Source organism: Balearica regulorum, chromosome 19 (assembly GCF_011004875.1).
Source record: "Balearica regulorum gibbericeps isolate bBalReg1 chromosome 19, bBalReg1.pri, whole genome shotgun sequence".
Lineage (NCBI taxonomy): Eukaryota > Metazoa > Chordata > Aves > Gruiformes > Gruidae > Balearica > Balearica regulorum.
Window position 1 is genome coordinate 457,502 of NC_046202.1, and position 22,188 is coordinate 479,689.

The following is a 22,188-nucleotide window of genomic DNA, read 5'->3' on the forward strand; positions in this document are numbered from 1 at the left end:
GGCCCAAGACGCTTCTGCAGAGCCTGTAAGATCTGTGAGGGGCTGGAGATGCTCTGGTTTTGTAGATGTAGTGTTGGGATGAACTTCAAGTATCATGTAACTGGCTGTTGTCTGTGTTTAATTTCTCTGTCTTTGGCATTTAGGGCCAACTTCTCCCTATGCAAATCAGCCTAACATCAATTTCTCCCTTCAGAGTGACAGTAACTGGCAGCATTTCAGAATATGACCTGCATTTACAGGGCCCTGCTGACCCTCTTTTGAGTGTGTATATATTTATTTAAATGATTTGTCTACTGATATATGGCAGCTTGGCAAAATGAGTTGTTACCACATTAACCTTTCAAGCACTTAAGTCCAGTTTAAGTGATTATTAGATCAACTTTGACAGAATATTGGCATTATCACAGCTTATCTCACATCTACTGTAATACAGCATTTCAGGTTTGTCCTGGAGCCACCACCACCATCGTAGCATTTCAATCAAAACCGCAGTTTTCTCACTCAGGTTTTAGAAACTTCAGTTCTCAAAACAGCGCTATTACTAGACTGCCACCTAACCGTGTTTTTAAAAGCTTCCTAGCTCTAGCAGACCACAGGTGCTGCCTGCAAAAACATGAATCTAAATCTCTTCATTTAAGCTGCTAAACCCACAGCCGCTGCTGCTTGTCCGCGCTGTTTTCTGGACGCGCTCGCGCTCCCTCCTGCAAACCCCCGTACACGTGCACCGGCCGACGGACGGCCAGCGCCCACAGGGCGCTCTCGTCTGACAGCGGCGTACAGAAATCAGGTTTGTCGGTGACGGTGCTGAGGGTCACCCGGAGAGCCGTGGGGCTCACCCCAGCAGCATCGCGCCCTGCCGCTCGAAAAGCGTACCTGGCAGGCACGTGCTACTGATCTCTGTTGCTATTTTCTGTTAGATTGAAAGACATTTAGGCCCTTGTATTCTTCTCCCTGTGAACATATTAATACCCTGTAATCAAGTCACCTTTAGCCTTTTTTTAATAAACTAAGCAGATCGAGCTCTTCAGTCACTCACCCTAGAGCATTTCCTGCAGGCCTCAATAACTTTTTCAGGTCCTCTCTGAGCTCCCTCCAATGTTTCACCCATGAGCAAGCCTGAGCCTTTAAAAATATCTCAGTATCATCTGTAAGCCTCAGTCACATTTCATGAGCTATGTCTGGTGTTTAAGGGATGAAAAAATAAGAAAGAAAAAGAAATGAAACTCCATACTTGTGCATAGATAACATTAGCAAAGACATCTGGATGAATATCATCGCTTGGAGCGATTTTCATACTATTGCTTCTGGTATCTGAGGAGCAAATAGCCTCTCATTTAATTTATACTGTAATAAAATCTCCTATTGATTTTAATAAAATTGAAGACGATCGTTTTGAATGAAATCCCTAAGGCAGCTTCTCCATAAAAACTGACTCTTATTTTCTTTGCACGTGTACTTTGCAATTCATGGCTGATAACAGTGAACTGGGACTTTGTTTCTGAAAAAGCTGGGGAATAGTTTTGAGTAAAGAGTGTGAAGAGACCTTTCATTAGAAAATAGGTTTTTGGAGAGTTGCGCACAAAGCCCAGCCCTGCCGTTACGTTCAAGTACTGTACAGCTGACGGGGATACGCTGCTTTTCCTCCTGTCCCCGTCCTGCTCTTCCCTGAGGTGACAAAAGGTGACGCAGGCGCAGGCTACCAGCCAGACCCTGTCCCAGCATCACTCACCTGTAACGGTGCCCTGGGAGGCACCGCGGACGGGCCCTGACGGGAAGGGAGAGCTCAAACCGGCCGCAGGGTCGCAGCAGGCTGCCGGGGAGCAGAACACGGGCAGCAGGACAAGAGCCACCCCTGAGGGACGTCCCGAGCTTAAAGCTGCCGTTGAAACCAGAATGCCCTGGAGAACCTCTAGGGACTTAGTTGTTGTTGTTGTTATTTATTAAACTGCTGTGGACTTTGCATTTTACAAATCTTTAGTATTTGCTACACACCCCGCATGTATAAATCTCATCTGTGTTATTTTTCTGTCCAGCTTTGGCAATAAATTTAGTTGCATATGAGAATTTGCAGAACTACAACTTAGAAATGAGATCTGCTGAGGAAAAACACAACAGCAGCATAATTAATATTCACCTTGATGTTCAACTTTCACTTTGAAATGTACTTCTACAAGATAAACTGCGAACCAGAATTAGGATTTCATTGTTGAATGAATATTCAATATGCTTTTAATACCACTTCCTTCTACTTCCCCAAAGCAGTCTCTAGTGAGACATCTCTGATTAGTGTTGTTGCTAAAGTGCAAGGGAAAAAAAATGCAATGCAACAAGAGGAAGATGCTGAAAAAGAAATGCAGCCAGAACGCCGGGACCAAACCTGCTCATCTGTTGCAGAGTTTGTCTTAATCTGCACATCTGGAAGTCGCAGCCAGGGCTCCCTTTGTGAAACGGCAAGCAGGCGGGCACGTTGGAGGTGGACGGAAGGTCTCAAAGCAGGTGCCTGGTGAGAGGCTGGTGGCACCGGTGCCTCGTGCTGGCTTTGCTCTGCCAGCCTTTGGCGAGGGCACGGCGCTTTGCCAACTGCCTGGCTCCATCCATGCTCCAGCGGCAGGGCAGGGCTAGGGAGACCTTCCAGCCTCTGGTGACAGCGGGACACATGGATTTTGCACTTTTGTGCGTTTTGTTGTTGTCGTTGGAGCTGGGGAGATAGAAATTGTGTTTCAGAAGGAAATGCCTCCAGCTCCCCAGGGGACCCGCCAGCTCTGACCTCGTGCAGAGAGGAACCTCCAAAGAACAAACCACAATAATAATTTTGATCACTAATCCTCATACTTGAGCACTTTATAACCTGATCTTTCCACAGGAAGCCTGCAACACATTCGCTAGGGAGCCTTTTATCTCTAAATAATGAGCTGCGGTGTATAAGATACTGAGAATTAGTGTGATGCTTTATAACTTGGCCCTGGAAAGTCCCTGTGCGTGGGGTTGTAACTGAAGAGCGGGAAGAGCCGGTGCCGGTTGTGGTGCTGGGGCTGTGCTGGAAGCAGCCGGCACGTTTAGGCATGGGGCTGGGCACGGGAATTGAGGGAACTGAAATCCCTGAATACGTGCAGTGAGTTGTATTAAGTGCTAGGGAGCATTCTCATCACCCCTCTCCATTTTCTGCCTTCTCCCTTCTGTGTGTCCACTCTTTCTCCCTGACTTACTGCACTTCTAGAGCATATTTGACCATGTAATAAGCAATAGTAGGAGTGAGCTGAAACTGGCAATTTTTTTCTCCCCTCTTCTCCTTCCTCCCCGCTTTTCTGGTGGAGCTGTGCTGGTCTGCCCGCCCTGCCGGGGGTTGCCGTGCGGGAGGTGCAGCCCTCCTCCGGACCTACCCTGGCAGTGACCTACAGCCCCGGGAGCTGGTGCTCCCCTCTGCTCCGGCCAGATGAGCTGGGGCTGGTACGGCGGCGTGTGGCCACTTTGGAGAGCATCTGCATCAACACGCCGTGTTCCTGAAAAGACATGCACACCAAAAATATCACTTAAAACTTTTGTAATACTAGCTGTTGTGCAGGGGGTGCTATTTTCTCATTATGTTGCTATCTTAAGGGAAATAAGGAATTATTTTCACATTAAATTTATACAGTCAATAAGACATGAGTTGAATAGTGAATAAGCAGCCTGGAGGAAATTGCCTTGTCACAGTGTATGAGGATCTGGTGAGAGCATTGCATTATCTCTGCTATGCAATTGCAACACAGGGTAAAAAGAGCCATTCGTATTTTGTCCTGCTTCCTAGCTGGCTATTTTTCTTTCTCAATTTGTTTGTTAATTATAGAAAAATACATAATATAGAAACTGAGGCTATGATCCCATAGGGTATTTAAACACATATCTAACTTAGGGCATGGAATTAGGTCAGTTGTTTTCCCTGGAAGTGCATTTGTTGGAAACCATATTTTTGCTGTGCAAGCTTTAATTGGAGAAAATCCTTAAGCATTATCTGTGTACACAGAAACGAAGAATATCAAAAGATGAGGGAAGACCGATCAGTGTAAACGCTCTGTGTGTTTGTTTGCTCTGACCATAATAGGAAGCCAAGCTCGTACCTGAAAATGACATTTACCTCTCTTGAGTTAACCCTAAGATCAATTTACATCTTGTCCCTATTTTGAGGATTTTTACAGGAGCCGTTTGCTGGCCTTTGCCAAAGGAGGAGACTCACCCCTAAATAACATTTAAACTTTGGAGCGGGAGATCTAGGAGCAATGCTAGCATTGTTCAGATTTAGCAGATCTGCTCAATACAAGCAAGCAGACTGAGGCCAAACCAAGCACCTTTTCCGCTCCCCGTGAGGGAGGGGTGGGCTCGGGGTCCCCCCGGCGTTCCGCCTCTGCAGGGTTGTGGTGCTGTGCCGCACTGCACCTCGCTGGCAGGGAAACGTCCCTGCCCCCAGAACTGTAATGATGGTTAGTGTATTTGGGGGTCAGAAATAGTCTGTCCACGTGGCTTTAACAAGGTGTTGGGGGGCAGGAGCTTTGCTGTTCTCTGATGCCATTTCTGAACAGCCAGCCATCAGATATGGCACAGCCGTCGCACACGGCGCAGCTCTGAGCGCACGGCAGTTTTAATGTGCGCTCTCGCAGTCCCGGGGTGAGCAGGGGCACAGTAGCCCTGCCGTGATAACGGCAGACGGGCATGTTAGAAGATGACTCGCTTTGCCTAGCGCTGCTGGTCAGGGCTGTTCGCTTCGGCAGGAGGAGGGAGGGGGGCTGCTCGCTGCCAGCCACGCCACCGCGGGCCGGGGCCCCAGGGTCTCCTGATGGAAACGTGGCCCCGGTAGGGGTGCAGAGGGAGGCTGTAGGGCACGGGGAGGCAACGCCAGCTCCTCGTGTTCCAGAGGTGGTGTACAGAAAACGCCAGGCCAGACCAAAAGGTGCCAGTGCTCTTCATTGCAAAGAGCCTGTTCTCCCTCCTGGGAGAAACAAAGGTCTCCCGCCCATGCAATCAAAGGCGGGTTGGTTTTTATCTGCCCATTAGCTTTGCTCACAGCATGTTTTTCGGAGCATGGATTATTTTGGGTAGATGAAGAGTGGTTGTCTCTGCAGGTGACGTGAAAACAAGCACTCCCCTTGATTGGATTGCTCCTTCACAGCAAGTCCCGTGGGTAAATCTGCTGTCTCTGCATTGCAATCTGAGCACACGTCAAGCACTCCAAAATTTATCTTCCAGTGTTGCAAGTGGAATGGGTACAAATGAAAATGCAGGAAATTACATTTAACATCAGAAAAAACTTCTTTACTGTGAGGGTGGTCAGCCCCTGGAACAGGCTGACCAGAGAGGCTGTGGGATCTCCATCCTTGGAGATACTCAAAACCCAACTGGTGGTGGGTCCTGGGCAGCCTGCTCTGGGTGACCTGCTTGAGCAGGGGATGGAGGCTTTTCATTGGAAATTGTGTATTTGACAATCGTCCTCTTGTTCCCACCTCCAAAACCACCTCGGTCGCTTCTGAAAACAATATTTTGCGTTTAGAGTTGCAGGTGTTGTAGGAGGTGTTATGGAGGAAGGACTGAACCTCGGGCTTGTAAAGAAATGGTCTGGGCGGATTGTAGAGACAAGATACTCAAATGTTGATTTGGAGGAAAAAGGCACAAGATGTGTCTTCTGACTGCGATACCCTGCCCAAATGCTGCAGAAGCAAAAGGGCTGTGCTCCTGAAAGGAGATACTCGCACCTCCGGGAAAGGTGGGATGAGATTCCTAGTGCTGCAGGAGATGGGTGAAAGCATCCCACAGGGTTCAGATGCTGTTCAGTCTTTGTCAGCTAGGCTTAAACCTCTAAAAAGGCAAGAAACAAGATGTCTTGAGCTGCTATAAGAGCAGCTGTATTTGCTTTATTTACTACTTTATTTTCAACAGGAAAGAAAATAAAAAGGAAGAAAAAGGAGCAGGGAACCCAGCAGGACCTCTGTTCCAAATGTGCAGGCGCCAGGGCTGAAGTGCAACCTGCCCACCCTGGTGCTCCCTCCGCTCCCACCGCACACCTCCAGGTCATCGCGGGGGCCCTGCGTCGTTCTGGAAACGCACCGTCGTTTCAGGGAGCCTTAGACCGCTGCAGGCTTCCACGGAAAGGGATACAGGGAAGCCTTCTATTCAAATGTGTTTCTGGCTTTGGAAGATATGACTTTCCAAGAAAATTATGAGGCTAGCCATGCTGAGCCTGGGAGTGCTCAAATGCTCTCTAATTAGGCTGCTCTGGCTTTACGCTTCCCAGCAGGGGTATTTCTATAATATAGATGGTAGCTAGTTACTGCTGCAATCGAGCTGTTCCTATAGCAGAGTGCATCCTCGTAGTAGTTTTCAAGGACTGGCACATATCGTGGCAACGGGGGTCTGCGGGGGACTCCCCAGGCACCCCGCTCAGCGCTGCCGGGGACCCCACCTGTCCCGTGCCTTTTGTTCCCCTCTCACTTCTTCAGGCAGCTGCACCACCTCAGTGCTCTGTCTTTGGCTGGGTGAGCGGTAGCTAATCTTTGCAGCAGAAGATCGCTGTGGTTTCAGGTGCTATATTCTGTGTACGCATCTGCACTGCACGTGCGAACAGCCCAGCCGCAGGCTGCCCCCGCGTTCACCCCTGCGCTGAGCTCAGTGGAGTCGCCCCTGTGCTCCCCACGCAGCCTGGAAGGAATCATGGAGGGAAAAGCACTTCTGGGGAAGAGATCAGCGCAGTTGGGGAAAAAGCACCTCTGTGAGCAGCAGCACCAGGGAGGAGGATTTCCTTTGACCCAGAACTGCTGGTCAGCCCGCTCTGCAACCAACAGGCTGATTTGGGGTGAAACTTGTCAGAACTTCGGCAACTCAGAGGCCCTGGAGTTCTTGCCAAATTCCTTGGAAAATGGGCAACGGGATAAAAATGTATTAAAAGGGTTTGTGATGGAGGATGAAGAGGCGAGGCTATAAGGTGACCTACCAGCCAGCAAAGTTAAAGAAGAATCATTTCCTCAGGAACTTGTACCAAAAACTTGTAGCGCTGAGAATCTGCACGTCCCTCTCACACTCATCAAACCCAGCGAAGCCGCGCTGACGTGTGCCCACACAGCACCCGTGCCTGAGCACCCTCCCCGACCAAACCCACCGCAGCTTGCAGGGTGGACAGCCACCTCATCTTGGCAGCAGGTAAACAACCTCTGCTAATGAAGCCTTGGTTTTCCAAGTCAGGCTTTAATTCCTTGAAAATGTAACACCGGGTTGTTTGTCAGTATGCTGAACGCTAAACGGGCAAAGCGATCACGTCCCTGTTCCCTGGCCTGTCGTGTAAATCAGGGAGGTGACAGGTTTTCAGTCTCCAGGGGATAGTTTGCAGAACAGATGGAGGTTGTGGAGTGCAGGTGACATTGAAAGACTCGTTTGAAAATCTCCACCATATTAAGTTGGATGTGAACCCAGAGGTTGGCTAATTGTGCAACTGTGGGTGTCCCAGGGACTGCAGATCTTAAATGACAATTTAAAAATGCAGGTATGGAGAATGCTACTTCACTGAGGCTCCTTAGAGACACGTTTCCAGAGGTCTGGCATCACTGGATAGGACTGTCAGATATTTTAAAAGCCTCATTCACTACTTGCATCATTGCATATCGATGGAGGCATGGCCACAGAGCAGAAATATAGAAAGACTTAGACTGGAAAACAAAGCCTAAGAGCCATAGTTACTTAGGCGGTCCTGCCCATTTCAGCACAGTGAGGTACCTGCACCACTGTTAGGTGCCTTTACCTCTGCTCACCGCTGAGTTGCTCCTCGGGCAGTGTGAAATGCAGCAGCCCCCCAGCTCCCGTGGCACTCCCTGGCTTTGCCAGGCTGAGAGGCTGGCTGTGAAACCGGCGGGTGCTCCCCCTCCGCGGCTCACACCGCGCTGCTTGAGGCTTCGCCTGCCCCATGGAGCAGATCACGCTCTGCAGCACTTGAGCGTTAACGCAGGCTTGACATCCATGTCCGCCGAACAGCAAGTTTCATTGTCTTCCTGGAGCTGGAGCTGTTTCGTTTCACCAGGATGCTGCACAAGCTGCTTCCTCAACTCCAGCAGCCCAGCCATCCCCTCAGCCTGCCTCTGCCGCTTCTCTGCACATGTCTGATGTCCCGTCTGGGCACGACAAACCCCACGTAATGCCAGCCAACGGGAGCAAGCGCCGTGCTTGGAGCCGCAGAGACGCTGCTGCTGCAGACTGCAATAGCTGCGGAGTGCGCTCGTGGCGGGGGGTTAGGAAGCACACCTCAGCGGAGCCGTCGAGGGAGCTGGAGAAGGCGCAGACGCACCCGACAGCTCCCAAACACACACACAGCACCGCTTTCGTCACTATGGGCAAACGTGCCGCAGGAACAGAAATGGGAATTGATGGCTTAAAAACCGCACGCATAGTTGCAGGGAGAAAGGGTGAAATTCTGGACCAAAGAATGTGGTTTTTTAGCCAACTAGCTGCAGCAGGCAGTTCTGCCCTGCATCCATGGAAACAGCCTGCACGAGAGCTTGCCGGTGTTTGTTTCACTGGGATTTGTACGTGCACGACTGCGTTGTCATCGAATGCCGTGTAATCAGAGTCAATATTCACTGCTCAAATTACGTGTTCTTCCTTTGGAGACCTCCATGCGGTTTGCAAGAGGGGGGCGGCAGGCAGAGGCCGGGCAGCCGGCAGCAGCCGAGTGACCCGCGGCGGGCGCAGACAGGCGGGGAAGGGGCAGAGTCGTGCCCGGGGCAGCGGGGATGCCTGGTGCCGGCTGGCAGCCTGGGCCCTGCCGCCCTCCCCACCTCCTGGTGCGGGGGGCTGCCAAAGAGCGTGGGGGCAGGCGGGAGGGCAGCATCTTTCCACAGGAACCTTTTTCCCCTGTTGAATCAGTGAAGCTGTTTCAGTCAGACCTCCAAATAATGCCTCAAACGTCAGAACGCTTTGTGGAGGCATTCCGAGAAGGAAGCACATGTCCTTTCCTGCACTTAATTTTAAATTCTCCTTGAATTTATATTTTTCAAATATAAAGCTAAAGCTGCGAACAAGAAATGTTTCTTTGAAACGTGTTGGGGAGGTACAAGAGAGCTGAAGAAGTACAGTGCCCCTCTGAGGTCACTGAGAAATGTTGGAACCCCGAGATTTCTTGCAGAAGTTACCTGAAAAATCCTTTTTAACAGGACTTGCTGTTGCCATGTCTGATTTCCCTGAAATGTGTTGGTTTATGTTTCTGTAGTTCTAATATAAGCGACCTCATTATGGAGGCAGCTGAAAAAAATGTGAGCTTTTGACAGGTACTAATTAGGCTTGTTTTTTTCCTCTGGAAACCAATTCCCTGGTGCAGGTGGGCACGGGGAGTGTGACTGGAAAGGAGCAGCAGCAGTGGGGGGGATAGGGCTGGGCACCCCGCCTCCCGCTGCCGCTACCTACACCGGAGGCAACCGGAAGGGGAGCTTCCATCTCATGGGAAAGAGTGTTTATGAGGGGGAAATAACACGTATGGAGAGAGAGGCAGAGGTGTGACTGGGAATGATGGAGTCACGTGCAGGGCAGGTAATTAAAAAGAGACAATTCTGCTCCAGGAAAAACCAGGGTGTGATTGATAGCATGGTACCCTGGCCGTGCCATCTCGGGATCCCAGGTGCCACGGCTGTCTGGAAGGGAAGGAGGCTTGCAGGGAAACGAGAGAATTTAACAAAATTGCTTGCAGAAAATGGTCCAGAGTTGAGAGGCTGACGTTTTCTGATGGAGAAGAGGTCTGCTGGGAAATTTTCACCCCAGGCTGTGTGCAGCAGCCAGGTCCTGCTCAGCGAGCAGTGGCAGTGGCATTGCCGGCTGCTCAGCAAGTGGCAGAAGCGACAAGGTGGCTCTGTGCTGGGCAGCGGAGTGGGGGACGGGGAGAGTGTGTGTCCCAGGGTCTCTGTGGGAACAGAATCCTTCAGATGCTGTTTGCCTTCCTGCAGACCACTGCCACCGGAGCTGCAGGGGGACCTGCTGGGTCGTGACACCCTGCCGTGCTCGGTCCTGCTCATGAGATTTTAAAGTTCCTGCTGCCTCTTCGTTTCCTTGTACCTGGACACTGCAGCAAGGATTTGTGCAAGGTTATACCTTGGCAACCTGCGTGATTTCTGCTTAATTTCTTGCCAGGACGATCCAGCCGGCTGCAGGGAGAGAGGCGTGCCAAGGGTTAGGGAGTCAGCCTTGCAGCTGGGATGGCAGACGCAAAACCCTGTTGTAGCACGGCTTCTTCTGTAACCTCGGACGAGACTCTCGGCTCCCCCCCACCTGCGGAAGGGGACGGCAGAACCTCTCCTCCCTTGTCGCTTTGGAGGATGATTTCGCCAAAGCTGCTGAGATGAGGTGGTCCCTCAGAGGCTGGGGGTCGTGGCTTCTGGGTGTGTATCAGAGGCTCCAGTTCAGTAGCACTGTCCATGGCTTGTTCAATTTTTTTATGTATTCATTTATTTATTGCAGAGACTTTTTCAGAAGAATGAGTTAGCTGTTTTGAACATGCCTTTCTGGTGCAGTGACCCTGATGGGGATGCAGGTATCTTGTAAGAAAACCAGAGACACCTAGACTCCTTTCCATTTGTCTTATTCATGAAGGCCAATTTTCTTCCCTTGCTTTATGTAATTGTCTTGTCCTCAATCTAATATTCCAGGTTTATGAGGAACAACAAATCAATACTCTCTTTTTTTGAAAACTGCTGATTAATTAATTGCTGGTGTCTGCCTGCATGCTACAATTGTATTAGATGTCAGCAGTAATTAATTTTTAAAGGAAATTGTTCTTGCTGATTTTTGGACACCGGCTCAGATCCCATCTTTACTGCATATTCATCTGAAGGAACATTAGACAGCTCCCTGCTGGGGCATATTCCTGACTGATGGGGTGATGAGCAGACCCAGCTCGTGGGCAGAAAGGGAAGGTGACACTTCGGCACTGCAGCTCCAGGGAGACTCTCACAGCGTTTTCGCATTAAATATGTTACTTGGGCCTCTGAGAAAGTGAAAACGCATGCAGAAAACTGAGACAAAGATATATATCCCTTTGGAAAAAGAATAACCATCTTTACCAATGTAGGGAAAAAATCCTCTGCCAGGTCCCCTTCTGCTGCTTTACAGACACATTTGCTGTTGTATCATATATACTTTGAAGGAAAATCAAACCTCAGCTTTTCTCTCTGGCATACAAATTACTTCTTGTTATAAACCAGACTGAACCGAGCTCTCATTATAAGTTTTTAGAGAGACTACAGGATAAACAGGAAGGCAACAACCTGTCCTCTCCTCCTTTTTTCCTCACTGGTGATAACATGTATTTCTTGAAGTTTTATTCATATGGGTTCTCTCCCTTGAAGGTCAAGTGAGGAAGCTCAGTCTCAACTCACTGCCTCCTACCTGCCAGGCCAGCTCGAAAAACATCTGTCTCTTTGTTCGACATCGAGGGGTATTCGAGACTGAATTCTGGGCTCTTCACATTGCCTCTCCTTAACATCCCTGCTCAGAGCCTGCCCCTCTCTCCGAGTGTATAATGGATATACAGTGTAATTCTTCCATTTATGTAAGCTCTCGTCTTGAAGCACGTGCTTTAAAAAAAATCTCTGGTGGGTATAGGAATGGTATATATATGGCTGCAACTTCACCCACCACTGAAATGCAGCTGCCCCCGGGACTGGATGCTGCAGCTGCTCTGCGGTGCCGAGCCAGACGAGGGCACGGTTACAGAGGGGCAAAGGGAGGTCGTCCTCCCCAGCTAACAGTGGGGGGACTTCAGAACGCTGGGGTATGATTAAACAAACTGGAATTAAGCCAGGATACCAGTGTTAACACAAAGTGTCAAGAACTCTAATATTCCAGGGGATCCCAATTCACTGCAATTCTGCCAACTTTACAGCTTAATAAATGACACTAACAGCCCGGGAGCATCGGTACAACACCAGCCTGAGCTACAAGCCAGCAAAACATTTGCGAGTTGGCCTCATTATAAGCATGTGCTGAAGTCTTATGGCCTTTAAACAATGGGGGAAGAGAAGAATACCTTTTGTTGATTCGCTGTTAAAGTGCCCCTAGAAATTCTAGTGAAACCTCAGCGCTCTCAGTTGTCTCAGTGACTTATTAATTTAAATAGTTTCTTAATCTCATAGACTTTTTCCTTTACCTCTTGTCTCAGGGCTATTTCTGTGAAATCACCTGAATTTCTTGTTGCATGAACATATTCCAATGCTAGCAGCATTGAACTACTGTGTTGTACTGAGAATTAAGGGGTCATTTGCCAATGATGTTGCCTGTAGTCGGTATCCTTTCCTATCCCAGTTTGGTCCTCTGAGGGTTGGGCTTTTGATTTGCAGCTCTGAAGTAGGGGGGGGAGGCAGGGGCAGTGCAGGGCCAGTGGTGATTTTAGCTTTGCCTTCCTGCTTATTTCCCCGTCCTTGCTTTTTGGATACTTTTGCCCACCCTGACCTCTTTGTGCTTTCAGCAGCATCTCTGCCATGCCCAGGACGTGAGGGGATGTCGGCTGAGCTGGCAGGCGCATTTCCTCGGGCTCTGGATATGGGTACCACTGCTGCAGGAGCAGGAGACAGGGCAGGAGCACGAACAGGAGCAGGAGCAGGAGCGTTCTCATCTCCTGGAGGACTCCACAAAGTTCATTGCATCATTAAAGCTCCGTTTGTCAAAGATGGGAGGAGGGAAAAAGATCCAAAGTCCTGATGTCATAGCAGTCTCTGCTTCCATCAGAAGACCTTCTCCAGATTGCCTGAAAAAATGCTCCTGCAGTTTGAGGTGCCGGGGATCTAGGTGTCTGACAGATGGGGAGTGAGGTAAGCACAAGTAAATCTGCTCTGAGTTGTGGAAAATTTATAATGACGGCAACTTGGGTCAAGTTTGGTTTTATACAAACTCTACTTGCAGCTGCACTTCTACTCACAGCTTTGCAAAGACAGAAATTTGAGTCCCATTACTGCAGGGGAAAATGCAGGATATTGGTGTTTGTGTGTCCGATGATTTATGCTGGTGATGGGCCTGTGTCGGTAGGCAGTGCTGGTTTGCTGTCATTCTGCTGGGGCCATACAAACATCCCAGCAGGGACTGACATGGGTAAGTTACCTCCTTTGTCTGCATCTCCGCTCCCTCTCCAGTAAACGCTGGGATGACGGGAGCCTAAGATTTGCCTGTCCTCTCTGCGCTTAAAACCTCTTCAGGGCAGGGGCAAAGCCGGGATGTCTGATGCTCCGAGTCCCAGCCCAGCCTGTAAGCTACAGGGATCCCTTCTCCAAAAGCTGTAAGGCAGCGCAGCCCTCCGGTGCGCCCGGGGACCCTGCTCGTCCCTACTGCTTGTGTGTCAGCCTGGTCCACACGAGGTGGTCCAGTGCCCCCTGGGCCAGGGGTGCCGGGGGATGGCTGGCTCCATGGACCCGCCTCAGCAGCAGCGTAGGTGTGACCATACTGAGTGCGGCGGCTTTGCCATGCACAATGTCCCAGCACGGTCCTAGAAGATGCCGTGACTTCAAATACCCACCCCTGATGCAGGTGGGGCCCTGCCGCAGAGCAGGGATGCGGGAGGGCAAAGGAAACGGGCTTCTCCGGCAAATGCACGGCGTAGTTGGAGCTGCAGTAAGCTCTATAGGCATAAAGGCGTGCGGAGGGTAACTACAGCTCAGATCTGCGCTGCACGTGTGTGATAATATCAGCCGGAGATCTGGTCTTTTCACCCAAACTGTTTTGGACAGAGGAGGAGGATAGAGCCATGCTAACTCTTCTGACCTCTTCTTTAAAAACATTTGGAACTGCAAAGTTCAAACAGTCTGGCAGAATATTTTTCACTAAATCTTGAATGTGGCAGTTACATTTTCTATACCATGCTGGAAAAAGGATTACAGTATTTACTGCAGAGACAGGAAGATTGATTCTCAGTTGGAAAATCTGCCAGATTTCTTGATTTAGAGAGCTGATGATTGGTGGAGTGCTTAGACTTGATTTATATCAAGTTTTCTTGCTTGCTTTCTCTCTTTCTTTTTTCCCCTGCACGTTCTTTTTATGTTAACATGAGTTAGTCTTATTCTGAATGGTTCTTTGTTTAACAAATACTGGTTTGTTTGGATGTTTTTGATATTCAAGTCAAAACTCTTCTCTAACACCTGCTTGCTTGGAGTAATGTGACTAAATTTCACTTGCATGAGGTCTAAATAAAGTCACTGTGCTTTACGGTGAGACCACCTACACTCCTCAGTGCTGGGGTCAGAGGCATGCTATTTCAGAAATACCAGTCCTTCTTAAGGACCTAATCTGAAATCTTCAAAATTATGCAAGCGATCTGAGCTCATCCGTATGTTCTTCTGAAACACTTTAGACCCCTCTTACACGAGCAAATAATTTGACTCAAGGGGAGGCAAATGCATCAACCATCACACGGAGGCTCGAGGGTTTCCTATGGTGAGGGCTGTCCCGCGCCGTCCCCGCCGTCGCAGCCTGCAGCACCCGCGGAGCAGCCGCCCGTCTGCGCCCTCCGATTCGGACCCCCGCGTCGCCCTGCTGAGGCGAGGAGGAGGAGGGCGGGGAGGAGGAAGGCAGTGGGGAGGGCTCCTGCGTGGGTTTCTAAGTCAGCTCTGCGGGGCTCTTAATTCCACTCAGGAGCTCTAAATTCAGCTGAATAATTTAAAACGGAGGCAAGCGAGCAAAGAAAATGAACCCATCAGAGGCAAAGAAACTTAAAAGGATAATTGATGCCCTATCGTTATCACTACAACAAGCATCTTACATCACAAAAGTAATACATGACACTCCTATATTACAACTAGTTCTGTATCATTAATTATACTATGAGAAGCTTGCTTTCCTGTGCTTTGCTTTCTGGCCTAGCCAGCCAGGCTCTTAGTGCCTGTAAATAACTCACCCAAAGCCCATCTCTTCCACCCAGTCTTTGCTAACTGAGCACCCTGTGTGTTCTTTTGTCTTCTCTCCTTCTCTGATTTTCAAGGATTTTATTACGATTAATTAGTGTGATGTGTTATTGCAAAAATTGATTCACCAAATCAAATGATCATTAAAAAAATGCCAGGCAAGAAGTGATAGCTATTCTGTTTTGTAATATTAGCAATTAATAGTATTTATGAGGGGATGCTCACAGTGATTAGCACAGTTGCAGTTGTTGCATTTGTATCAATCCAAACTGAGACAAAGTGATATATTTAATTATAAGAGAGGAGGGAGAGAAGGATTAAAATCATAGAACATCTGCAGTAAGGCATTGATTTTTATTTTTTTTAATCTTTTTTTAATTCCCACCCTGCAGAGGAATGTTTTGTGAACAAAAGGATCAAATGCTTTGGGTAAACTACACCATCCTGAACTGGGCTGTGCAGCCCTGCACTGTTCCCTATGCTCTGCACCATTGCACCGAGGTACTTGTACAAACCATCCCAGTCCAGCAAAACAAGAGCTCCCATCCCACAGACAGTTAAATCTAAGCCTTTAATCTGAAGCATGGACGAATGCTTGTTCCCCTTGTGGAAAAGTCTTCTTGGCTCAGAAAGCTCTGCAACAGATTGTCTAGACCTTTAAAAGTCAAGGTAAATAATATTTTCTTGGCCTAGCCGTGGGATGGAAGACAGTTCGTAGATCCGTGATTCCTTGTCTTTTTTTCAGGACTCTGTCTCACACCTCACAATGTCTGATAAGCCTGATTGCAAATGAACACATGCATGTAAAATGTTTAAAAATGGTCCGCCACAAAATACCCATTAGAATTTAACATTTACATTCATATGTTGAAGGGAAATTTTGTTTTCTTTTCTTCTGTTCAAATATCATGTAGCTGAGCAGCTGCAGTCAAAGTGAGTAATAGCTGAATATGCATAATCTTGATCTAATTACATTGGTATTGAATTGCAGGTGAAGCATTAAATTGATTTGAAAAAAATCTCTTTGCAAGTATCTGGTATTGATGAAAAGGTCATTATGCATTTGCAGTGAAGTCTGCTTCTGTGCAATGAGGTCAGATCAAGACCAGCGTAGTACTTGTGCCTCCAGGGTTTGAGTGGAAGTCAAATTCTGCACGGGAGTAACACCGACTGGCGCAGGCATGAGTTTCACCCTTCATACTTCATGCAGCTTTCAGCTAATTAGAAGACATCTGGATTTATCTCTTATTAAATCTTTAGTGCTCTTTTAACAGTAAATGGATATATAATTAACATAGGCAATCTTATTAAATCCATATTAGGGTGCTTATTTGAGACAATTGAAATTTTTAATTGGAGGTGTTGCTAAATGCCTCTCCTTACAATAACGATTGTGGTTCCTTGCTAAACGCGTCAGACCTGAGGCAGATAATACCCATCAGGATGTTCCTCGGCTGGCACACGAGCTTTGAAACTGAACAAATAATTCAGGCTGAATCGTTTCATTTTGAACAACCGTGCGCGGTTTGTCTGTGGATGCACCGAGCGTTTGCAGCGGTTTCACCCGTTTCTGCAGGAGGGGCCGGGGGGGCAGCGGGCTCTGCACCGGGCAGCTGGCAGGGAGCACCACGGGCACCTCCTGGCAGGTGAAATCCTGCTGAGGTCCTTGTGGCCGCATCAGTCTTGTCTCTGCTGCTAATGAGGAAAGACTTGCTCCCCTTGCCAGCTTTAGTCACTCCTCTGGCTTCTCTGGATTTAGACCTTCACCAGAGTCCTGAGACCAGAAATCTTGGCGTCATCTTTGCTCTGAGCAGTTTGCTTTTACCCTTCTCTCTTCTATCTAAATCTGCCTTGCTCCATCTTCATTACATTGACAGGAACTCTGACTTGGTTGACCTTGTGCTGACTGAAATCCTCTTTTCTTTTTTTTTTAAACCTGATTTTTTTTGCATCTCGTTAAGCTTAGGGGCAACTCCTGCTTAGAGCAGCATGGATCACAGCCATTCCTATTAAACGTCCCCCTCCCAGCAGTGCGTTGTTGTGCAGTGGGACGGATGCTTATATGCAGCGAAGAGGAGGCGACACAAGCCAAGGTGTTTTGGGTGGCAGGGGCACAGGTGACAGCAGCAGCCAGTCCTCAGATGGGGTCACCTGTGCAGGTGGGTGTCTAGTAGTACCGAAATACAGATACTAGTAAATCAACACATTAATTAATACTTTCAGAAGTGACTTGTTGTTTGTGATACCCCATCTTAGTGCAGAAAGGAGCATGCCTGGGATACCTCATGGGAACGGTTTGAAAATGATGGGCACAAACCTTCCTCGGAAGCAATTTCTCTCCCACCGTGGCCCGAGATGCGTTGGCAGGGAAGGGGCAGACGATGCTCTCGCAGTGTGGCCACCGCCTGGCTCTTCGTTTAGCTCAATGGTGGCTCGGGGGGGAAGGCGTGGCAGTGGGGACGGGTCGGCTGCTGGGGACAGGGCTCCTCTGCATCCCCCGCCATGGAGTCCCTTGGTCATGACTCGGAGGCCCCCAGTGACTTGCTAATCTTGGAAATCATCCCCCGACAGCTCAGTGGTGGGATCAGAGTAGTTCCCAGGCTGGTGGCTCACATCCCGGGCTCCCCAGGCACTGCCTGCGGCTCAGTGCCTGCGCCAGCCGGAGCAGCTCCTGTGCTGCAGTCGTGGTGGCAGTGCTTAGTGGTGTGTCCTGGGATGCTCTGAACGTGCAGAGGAAGTGGAAAGTCAGGAAAAAAAAAAACAGGAAATACTGAAATAAACCAAATAAATGCACAAGCAGGTGGAAGGAGCTCAAGGTCATTTCTTGTTTTCCTCTGTATTCGTTAGTCAGACAAACAAGAAGCAACTTTTTTGGGGGGGTACAGCTGCTATCACTGCTGCTGTCCTTTTTCCCCATCATCTTCTCCTTGATGAATACATTCAGATTATGTGCCAGAAATAAAAATCAGCCATCATGCTCCTGAAAGTAGAGGTCAAGATAACATCTGCCTTCCCTACTCTGTTCTGCACTTACCAGTGTAATAATCACGCACAGGAAACATCTGCTTTGGAAATAACTTAAGCAGTGAAGAAGCCTAGCTCCGTTGAGTCAGAGCATCCTGCGGTAACTTGTCATTATGGCCATTTGTTTTTCCTCTGCTGCAGGGAGCCGTGCTACCCTTTAAATTTCCCTGTCCAAACTGTTTGCTTTTCTGCAAGACAATGAGAAGCTGCCAGCCCGCAGCCCAGCCTGCCAACTGGGCGAGTAGTCCCAGGATGTACACACAGGTGTGTCTCTGTGTGTGTGTATGAAATCGCATCTCTGGGATTTTTACTTCAGTAACACTTGTTTGTGGTTAGACTGAAAGGCATCTTCCAGACCCAGAATATTAAAAGCCAGCTAGACTATTTTTGAGAATACGCTTTGTGTGAAGTGGCCAGGACCCCCCACTCCATGCACGAGAGACCCTTTGGCTGCAGGATAAACCCTTGTGTATTCATACAACTCCAACTGCAAGAAAAAGCAGAGAGTGTCCCACAGGCAGCCTGTGACCAGGGACTGTGGGAGCCGATCTTCTGCTCGGACCGCTGTAAGGAGAAGTCCAACGTATGTGTGGAAGTGTTTGGTTTAAACAAGAAAGAGCTGAACCCTCGCCTGCGGCTCAGGTGGAACTGCAGGTCACCCCTGCTGTTCGGTGCTCTAAAGAACAACTCGGTGTTTTAGCTCTTTTCTGTGTGCGCCTGTAGTCGCCAGCTCCTGGGCGCAGCACCAAGACCAGCCAGAAGCTGTTCCTGCCAGAGTGTTCTGACCTGCGTTAGAGTTGGAAATTTCGGCTGGGTGCTAGTTCCCAACCTGCACGCCAAGGAGGGCTCTGCGGTACGGGCAAGCAGACGACTTGGCGTGCTTTCGCAGAAGGAAATACAGAGCTAAACAACAGCCCTGTCAGGGTCTGGCGTTACTTTACAAGGCAGTGTTTCAGTTCTTTTCAGGACCTCCGCAATCACAGTGGTAGTGTGCTCCCTGAAGCCCCTTTAGACACTGGGGTGATGGTCGCAGGTGGTGGGAACATGAGTCTGAGGACAGGAATAAAGCAGGTGGAGGGACGGGAGGGGATGGAGCCTGCCCGGAGCAGAGCGGTGCCGGGAGGGTCGTGTCCCCCCGTGTCCCCAGGGCCATGCCGTGTGGCTCCGTGGGGCTGTGCCGCCAGCCCTGCCGGGTGGGTGGCCCTGACCCTGCACCCGTGCGAGGGGGCTGGGACCGTGGCGGGGGTGGCTCCTGCCGGCTCCGGGGGCGAGGGGCCGGGGCGATGCCCCTGCGCTCTGCAGAGGCACCGGCGTTACGTGGCAAATAAGTGTGGAAAACCGCTGAGAGGAAAGTCACGACCCCGTTCATGGGCAGCCTGTAGGGTGGATTAGAAGGCGCTTTTGCTAATGAAGTGCTAGCTATGAATTATTCATCCCGCAGCAGGCTGCGTTGGTGCTGCCTCTCCCGCAATCAAGGGGCTGAGAGGGACAGGAGGCCCCGAGTTCTGCGCAGCAGACCCTCGGCCAGCCTTGTCCTTTCTTTTCTTTTTTGTGTCACTGCAGCTGGTGGAAAGCAACATGGAATTTGTTCTCCTCCTGCCCTACTTGTCTCACCAGGCCCAGGCACATCCAGTCAGACCAGCAGCATCGTCCCAGCTCGGGCAGCCGCTGTCGGGGCAGATGTAACGCGTCGCGGTGGACGTGCAGCGTGGCTGCGGCTTCGTCCCTGGTGGTGGTCAAGGCAGTTCTGCGGGAGGCTCTGCGGGGGGAAGGCTCAGTGCTGGGGGAGGACACAGCCCCTGCAGCGACAGTCGGAGGGAGCCAGTGTATGCCTGACTTAGGACTGGCAGAAATTACTTTGTAAATCTTGAAGCAGATAATTTAAATAATCCTCGTGCTTTTCACAGCCTTTTATTCCTCATTTCCTAGTGGGTGAGTGTGCCCAGTCACTCGGGAGTGACTCTGTGCCGCAGCGGGGCCAGGACCCCACTTTCCCGGGTTCTCCCAACGCAGCCGGGTCGTCGCTGCCCTCGGGGGCAGCTGGACTTAGACCTCCGCCCAGCAAAACGCTGCGCGTCGCCTTTTCTGCAAGAGTAGTCCCTTATTTATGTACTCAAAGTTAAATGTGCATGTAAATCTCTTTCTTGTTGATTTTTTTTTACTGAGTTAGTAAAAATTTTTGGATTTTTTTTCCCTCCCAAGCAGGAACAATTTCTTTTCTTTCCTTTTTGAAGAAGGACTCATTTTCTGAGCCATCTCTCTGGCAACTTGGAAGCCTGTAATTTGTGGAGCTTTTTGTTTTCCCTTTGGGTATGTTGAGCGGCAGGGGAAGAATTATGCCATCACAGGAGAAGTCCAAAGACCAAATTCTTCTACATACAGATTGCATCAATGAACCTTGTGTGCATATAGCACTGAGATCAGAAATGGGACTCCAACCCTTGTCTGAAAAAAGGGTTAAAATATCCTTTATTAGCATGGCATTGTTCCTAGCATTTTCACATGATTAAAACCAGAGCTGGGTCAAACAAAGGTGACTAAAATAGGCAGAATGAACAGCTCCCTGAATGGTGTCTCACTCTCTGTTGCGTATGAAGGGAGCCCAGGCAACTAAAATGAGACAAATACATTAATTCATGGATAGCTTGGTGAGATAAGTTCCTTCCTACAGACTAGCAAGTAAATCTAGATAACTTATAAGATTTTACCCAGCCTTCTACATATATCAATGTTCCCATCATGTTTGTGATGATGTGGTAGATTTGGAAAAGAGGTGATGTTGCCCTAAAAAGGAGTTCCTTTGATCTTTCTGGATTCCACTCGTGTTTAAGGGTGATGAGGGGAAATGAATCTCACTCACGTGCCTGACACTAGAGTGAGATTTCTTCTTAGGGACAACTCTTCCCCCTTGTTTCACGTGCTGGCTCTGTCACCACCGCAGTCAGGACAGTTGCTGAAGCCAACAGCTGGCGAGAGCCAATAAAATCCTCATGCACTTGTGGGGAGAAGAATTTGCCTCTTCTCCCTCTTTAAGACTAGCATTTGTCAGCCCGGGGATCGGTTGATCTCACCCCCCCAGGGATGAATGTGACTCACTGAAGAACTGCCCCGCTGCTGCCCAGGCAAGGGACTGATCAAGCCAAGGGTTAACTTTCCCAGACAGGCAGCCTTTCAGCTACGTTTTTCTGTTCCAATACTGTAGATCTTGCTGCATGATTATTGATTTATTTTTTTTAAGCTACTAAACTGCTACATTTACTGACTCATTCAGTCTTTTATCATATCCAATAGCACCACGCACATTTTAGAAATAACATCTTTCCCATTCCTTCAGAGCTTGTGCAAATCAAATTTATTTTTGTCACTGAAAATGTCAGAAGGATCCAGCCAAAACAAAGGTTTCTCCTTATTCTATTGCAAGAGCAAGCACAGGCTGTGGTTTTCAAAAAGAGTTAAAAGTCAGGCTTCCAAGCCCATCACTAGAAACGAAGCACCTCAATGTTAGACAACGTCTGGAGAGCCCCGTAACTCCCTCCGCTTCAAGCCTGCGGCTGTCCGAGGCACACGCAGCAGTCTCTGCTGTAAATTCCCCGCCGGACAGGAGGAGCCAAGCCAGATATTCCCATCTGTAGCTCTAAGTGCCTTGTAAAGCAGTCAGAGATTGGTACCCACAGAAAAACAGATGCACAGAGAGGGACGATGACTTTGCTCAAAGTCAACCACTAGATTGATGACAGAAGAAGGAACAGACCTAGTGAACAAATATCTCTGTGGGAAAACTGTCTCCCTTACCATCAGCCAAGCACATCCTCTCCTGGCATGCAGTTAGCGTGCCGAGTGGAGCTGTGCCTGGCAATGGCGTGGCCCGAGGACCGTGCTGCTCCTTCAGCAGGGACGCGCAGCACCCTTTGCTCCTGGCCGCTGGTGCCTGCGAAGCCCAGGGAGGGGAGATCTGCAAGAGACCAGAAGGATCCTGTTCTCAGCGGTGCTGGTGGGCGAGGGGGGGTTTCCTCTGGCCTCGTCTGTGCCCACAGAAGTTCCTCTGCTCCTCGGCGGAGCGTGGCATGGGGCCGCCAGCACCCCTCTGCCAAAAGCGGCACCGTAACCCACAGGGCAATGGCGGGACCGGGGAGCCAAGCAAAGCGCTCGGCTGGGGCTGCACATGGCTGTCTGCAAAACGCCGCTTGTCGTCTGGCCGGCAGCGAGTGGTCATGGCTGTGTGGCGGCCCCCGAGCATCTCCTGCCCCGTCTGACTGCTCAGCCCCGCGTCCCGGCCTCG

At 49.5% G+C, this 22,188-nt stretch overlaps 1 protein-coding gene and 1 long non-coding RNA gene across 5 annotated transcripts in view; one reads left to right on the forward strand and one right to left on the reverse strand.

The window, feature by feature from the left end:
* Positions 1 to 22,188, reverse strand: part of MED31 (mediator complex subunit 31) — a 277,258-nt gene that overhangs the window by 174,614 nt on the left and 80,456 nt on the right. The gene's annotated exons all lie outside the window — the stretch shown is intronic.
* LOC142604548 (uncharacterized) overlaps positions 1 to 22,188 on the forward strand; it is a 119,347-nt gene that overhangs the window by 75,311 nt on the left and 21,848 nt on the right. For 3 of the 4 annotated variants that reach the window (XR_012838414.1, XR_012838415.1, XR_012838412.1), the window contains exons 2-3: positions 11,346 to 11,548; positions 12,464 to 12,806. This is a non-coding gene — a long non-coding RNA (uncharacterized LOC142604548). The remainder of the gene's footprint in view (positions 1 to 11,345; positions 11,549 to 12,463; positions 12,807 to 22,188) is intronic. The other variant, XR_012838413.1, reaches the window with a different exon arrangement.